The following is a 6,347-nucleotide window of genomic DNA, read 5'->3' as shown; positions in this document are numbered from 1 at the left end:
ATTAAATGCAATTTGTTTCTACTTTTCAGAAAATTAAATGATCTTTAAACAAATTGTACACAAGTTTTCATATTCTAACTGAATTTTGAGATGTTGTAGAGATAAAATATGGCAGTTAGGACACAGAAAGAACATTCTCTTTCTTAAAAGACAACTCAGTAGAAGCATTGAATAGCAGAACACTACAAAAGGATATGGATGTCTGATGAAGAATAGAATGTTGTGAACTTGAAAAGGGAAGGAAACTCTTGAGATTTCAAAAGTCTTCAAGAGTGCTCACTATATACATCCATTAAAAGAAAAAAAGATAGAGCTAATAATTTTCATTCATTTATATTTTTGTATAGTCAAGAGAAGAAGCTATCATTGTGTATCATCTATTCCTTCTCTTGCATTTTCTATTCACATATTCCTGGTGAATTTGTAAAGGTTAAGCTTGAACCTAAAAAAGGCATTGGTTGTGGCTGATCCTTAAAAAAAACATTGATTGTAAAGGTTTGTAGGTAAGTCTGTTTTTGAAAGCTACTCAAGTAAGTTAGATTGACTAAATTTTTTATGAGGAGACAAGGTAGTGGAGTAGGTATAGCCGAACCATTATATATCATTGTGTGCTATATTTCTTTATTTTGTTACTTGTTGCTTTAAGTTTTCTTTTAAAGGGTGAAAAAACTTAATTCACCCCCTTCTTGAACTAACAAAATTTTATAGAGTGAATGATTGAGAAGTCAAGATCGGGAAGCATTTGAGTTACCTTAGCTTAATGGAAACTAAACCTTTTCTTCCACTCCTTTTGTAGTTTGTCTTGGTGCTAGTCCTTAACCACTAGAAAAGAAATAGGGTTTGTTAGCTAAGCTTTAAGTTCGTTGACTTTCCGTTAAGCTAAGCTGCTCGATTCCTTCAACTTAGTGACCTATACCTGAGTAAGACCAAGATCCACCTCTAGCAAAGTGGCATGTTTCTTTAAGTGCTCTAGCTTGGTAAGTAGGAGCCGAGATATGCCTTAGCCTTGAGCACAACCAACTTATCTTTCTTACTTTGAGGATTTCACTTTAACAGCTTAGTTGGGTATCTAGGTCTAGCAATCACTTTGAGTTGTTGAACATTTGGTAGGATAGCTCCTAGAAGATAGTAATCCCTTATAATAGGAAATTTGGTGTGCTAGTAACCAAGCATTAGAGAGACCCAAAAGCTATAAAGAAAGAAAGAAAACTAAACAAGCATACATGAACTAGGTTTTTGATAAGGTGGTTTCGACTGTTTCAGAGGGTAACTTGACCATGGCTCAATAGTGGGTAGGCGTGGGAAGACCATGCATTAACTCCCAAGCCACCCTCCTCTTGATGCTTAGGCGGTCCACCTTAACCCTCCATTGAAGGACATTAATTGGGGGAGGGGTTAGCTTAGCTACAAGAGTCAGGGAATTCAGTAATACCTTAATACTTATCCCTTAGGATGACTTAATTGTTGGGTCTTCTTGGATGGAGAATTACCAAGGGCCTATAGCTTCTTAGCAAGCAACGACACATTTTTATAATTATGTTGAACTCAATGACACTTATTCTTTGCCTTCTTTTGGTTGACCTTCTTGAAACCAAATAGTTGGGCCTCATTCACCATGTTCTTTACACCAAAAAAAAAAAAAAAATCAACAATTTGGCATAAGATAAAAGGAAATAAAATTGAGAAAAATAACTAAGAATCAAGCTGATGACCTAGAGCAAGGGAAGGCTTGAGGAGAGTAGTTGGACAATTCGCTTAAGAACAACACTTGGTTAAAGATAAACTTGATGGCCCTAATATGCTCCAACCCCTTTAGCACATCCATATACCTTTTCTTTGAGCTAAACAACTAATGGTTGAAGCCTTGGATCGACATCAAGCTCTAATGACGCTAAGTTGTTGCCTCTTAAGCCCCATGAAGAACCTATTTTTCCACATTTTCAAAGAAGATGTGGGCTATTTGCAATAAACCTCATTTGGAAAAGGGCCATGAAAGAGTACCTAGCTAGACTCGACCTTTTAAATCATAGACACTCAAAACATTTTCAAGAAGAGTCAAGCATCTAAGGTAATAGCCTTAGCTCAATAAAAGATGATGAAGAAAACAAAGTTCCTCCAACCATTTGGGGTGCGTTACGTAGGGCATATGTTAAGCAGGGAAAAATACTTCAAGTATAGGCTCGACTAAGGGGAATCAAAGACTTACCTCAAGCACGTGGTCATACACAACCAGTGTAAGCACCCCCGCCCGGATATCCCAACCGCCCGGTCTATCCGAACGAGAGCGCCTACATAAGAGAAGAGAAACAAACACAAGACAAAAATACCCTGGCATGCATACATATAAAAAATACAACAGCGGAAGCAAAACAATAGACATGCACGCCTACAAGTGCCCTGCTGGAATAGTAGTCAATGAGTATATAAAAATATATAGACACCTGTGCCAACGATAAAAGATACAAGGAACAACCGGGCACAGTCAAAAATGAGAGTCAGAACTCTTAACAAAACATCAGAGAAAACGGGGGCAGCTAACTGTACACCCTACCGACACGGCTGGCTGCTAGGTGGCACGGTCCTCGCCCTCGACTTTAGCCTTACCCTTACCTGGAATGATGGAAAGCAAGGTGAGTCGCAAGACTCAGCAAGTTTATATAATAAGGAAGGCTGTAAACGAAACAGAAGAGAAGATCACCCCAAATATAAACCCACATGTACACACAAGTCATGTGACGCAACAACGCAACAGTGCCACATAATAAAACATATACCGGTCATTGGGGCCCACATAGAACACCTGGCACCCAAGTCCCATACCAACCTGCCGCTGCCCTGAAAGGCAACATAAATCACCACAAACCTGTGCGCACCGTCCCGGGTCAGTACTCCCGTCACCCGTATCCCTGTCGGTACTCCCGACAGCCGAGCCAAAGGCTCCCTCGGAACGGTACTCCCGTCCGAGAACTAATAACTACCAGTAACCATGCAATGCATATAAAATGCAAGGCGTAATGAGTACCAACGTGATACAAGGCGCCCATACATCCAGGCATCAAGCCATGCTCCGCCCACGTAGTAAATCACACGCGATGCATATGCCCGTGCTGGATGCAACCTGACCAATCTAAAATGTCCGTGATCAAGCATAACCAAATCATGATGATCCCATCATGCAGCCCGAACCCATGTGCATACCAAACCATGCAACAAAAATGAAATAATCAGGCATGCTATAATCACATAATGGTAGAGTAGGTTAGCAGTGCCTGACACCGGTCAGCGGTTAGTGACTAGGAGAGACCATCTGACGGCCTAAAATAGACCATACAACAGTTTCACCGTCACCGAACGGCTAACCCTTGCCCCCACTGCCCATCCGCTCTAACCAATAAATAACCGAAAATCCATAATAATACTCGACAGCTAAGAACCTAGCCTCGGGTGAGTACAACATCATTCCCATAGGATTGGGGGTGATACAAACCCCCGTAGGCAACCAACGATTAATACCCTCGAAACCAGGTTAATAAATTAAATTATTAAACACACCGTTTAAATTCCATAATTTATTAACAGCCAAATCTAACGAAGTGAGGCCAAATAAATTGACATCGAAAGAATCGACAATGAGGGTATATAGAACTTGCCTTTCCGGAGATAGCCTTAAGCTCAATTTGACCAAACACGGTCAAAGTTATACAAACTGCAATATTCCATTTATTGACAAAATTAATAAAATTGGGCCCCAAATGAAATTTCAACCGCAGAAAATATTAATTACTAGATTAGGCACATACCTAGATAATTAAATCATGGATTAAACGGAGTTTAATCCGATTTTTGAAGCCCCAAAATCTCAAATTTACTTCGCGCACGCTGCTGAATTTTCTGTAAAAATTTGCTCACTGTTTGAGCAAAAGAAGTGCCCGAATTCGGGCTTTAAAAGAGGCAAAAGGGGCGGCCCACAGCACGCCACGTGGCGCGCCCAGCAGTTGCGCATGGCTGCCACCGCCTTGCCCAAAACGGCAAGGATTTTGGCTGAAAATCAGCCAAAATTTCTTCACAGCGCGCGCACCCGCGGGGCTCGAACCCGCGTCTCCCCGTTGGTAGTCTCGCGCGCGACCGCAAGCTTCACTTAACCTATATATAACTTATATTATATTTAAGGTGACTTTTTCCCTCTTCCGCGATTCACGCCAGCACCCCACAACTTCCATTAATCACACAATCACCCCCTAATAATAATTACAGAAATGCCTGAACTTTCTAAAAATCACACAAATTAATTTATTTTAATTTTTTTCTCTTTCCAGAAATTCCCAAATAACAAAATTAATTATCTTAATTTCTTATTTCCATAAAATCATATAATTAAATTTTTATTTAATCCCAACAACTTATTTTAATAATTCTTTTAAATCCAATTACCCCAAAATTAATTTAATTACCATATACGGGCGTTACAACCAGACTACTTGACGACACTTGGTGAGCCTTTGACCCTTCGGGAATACTACACCAATACCCTTTAAGAGGAAGAAAGAACCTTTTGACTAAGGCTTGAAAGTCTTTCTTGTTCAAAACTATGTTATCCTTTATAAGGTTTTCTAGAAGCACCTTAGACTCAATATCTATTTCTTCCTCCTTAAATCGACCAAACTCTTCAAGCCCAAAGGGTCATAACCCCATGCTAGGTAGGGAGTGAAGATATCTCTACCTTTGTGTCTCATATTCTCGATTTCTTTAAAGATCTATTGAAGGGGTCACTAAAGAAATCGAGAAAGGAAAAAAATCGTGAATATGAGCTAAACTAAGTGTTCAAGCTCCCATTACCTACCAAGCTAGACCTCGTGTTTTGAGAATTGTTAAAAGACATGCTAAGAGGTTAATCAAAATACAAAAAAAGAAAGTAAGGAGAAAGGAAAAAAATTGACCATAAGAAATGAAAAAGATGAACTAAAGACCAAAAATGGAAAAGCTGAGTTGGAAAGGCAAGCCTTGTGATTGAGCAAACTGAGTTGTTTAGGCACTCCTCAACATTTTTCTTGGATGCAAGTGAACTACATTAAGGGTAAGATGATGGTTTATAAAGTAAGGGAATGGCTACCATTGCGCTTAGGGTTTTGGGCACCCTTCTTAATGAATCGAAGTGAATTGAAAAAACATCATGCAGAGCACAAGTTGCCAAAATACTACCCACATAACCCTAAGTATGATCCTTCCTTTCCGAGAGAGAAAGAGTTGAACCATTACATGAAAGGCATAAATGACTACTTTAGCTACTATTTGAATCAAACATATAACTCAACTTGAGGATAGAGAGCAACTGATCAGTACTCAAAAGATGTAGAGTTACCCATTTACCCTCAAGGAAGCCCGATCTTTGCCCAACATATGTCATCACTAGAGACTAGTAAGGAAGGGACACATGCCCCCTGCTTGGTCTATATTAAAGAAAATTACTATATCTAGATCCTAGGAAATTCGAGATCGACCCAAGAGATCTTCCATCATGTTGTATTATGGTTGAGCCCTAAAAATCTCAATTATTAACCCTGGGTATCTCGCTCAACCAAACCTATATAAAAGCTTCAATCTCTAGTAGGTAAAGGCATTCATTCATCTAGTATTTTATATATTCACCTTTTGGTTGAATGACTTGAGAGTCTGGAGTCTAAATTGGGGGATCCAACCTTATCTCTTTTTATAGGTATTTGACCTAAAGTTGCCTCGTGGTGTTTGGTCCTAAGCATTATCAAAATTTATTTGACTTATTTATTTGAATTTCTTTTTATTTTTTGAGTAAATTACAATCAATTCTATATTATTTTAGTCATTTGCACGAGAGTATATGTGATTTCAATAGTTTATGCTAAAATTGTCTTTCCTATTTTTAAAATACCTTTATGATTTTTTTGAGTTATTTTGTCGGCCCACAACAATCTTACGCAAAGATATTGATTTCATGTAAAGTTTTAGTTTGTGAATTATTTCTATTCGAGTTTTATTTTTTGAATTATGTTTTAAAATAATTTTAAAAAATAAAAAACTCATTTATTTATTTTTTCAAATACTAGTTCAAAATATAAATTTCACACAAAGATTTGTTAAAAAACACTAATCGCCCCCATATATTTTTAAAAATAGCACTCACATCCTTTAAGTTTCATAATATCATTTTCTCCCTAATATTAATAAATAATTATTAATTTTTTATAAATTTCTAAAATATCATTAATTTTCTTTTTCCACTATAAATAAAAATAAAAAAATAGAGAAATTGTCTCTATTATAAATACAAAAAGTTAATAATAATACTAAAAAATTACAAGTGTGGCTGGTGC

This window comes from Diospyros lotus, chromosome 6 (assembly GCF_014633365.1).
Source record: "Diospyros lotus cultivar Yz01 chromosome 6, ASM1463336v1, whole genome shotgun sequence".
Taxonomy (NCBI): domain Eukaryota; kingdom Viridiplantae; phylum Streptophyta; class Magnoliopsida; order Ericales; family Ebenaceae; genus Diospyros; species Diospyros lotus.
This window is presented reverse-complemented; position numbering follows the sequence as displayed.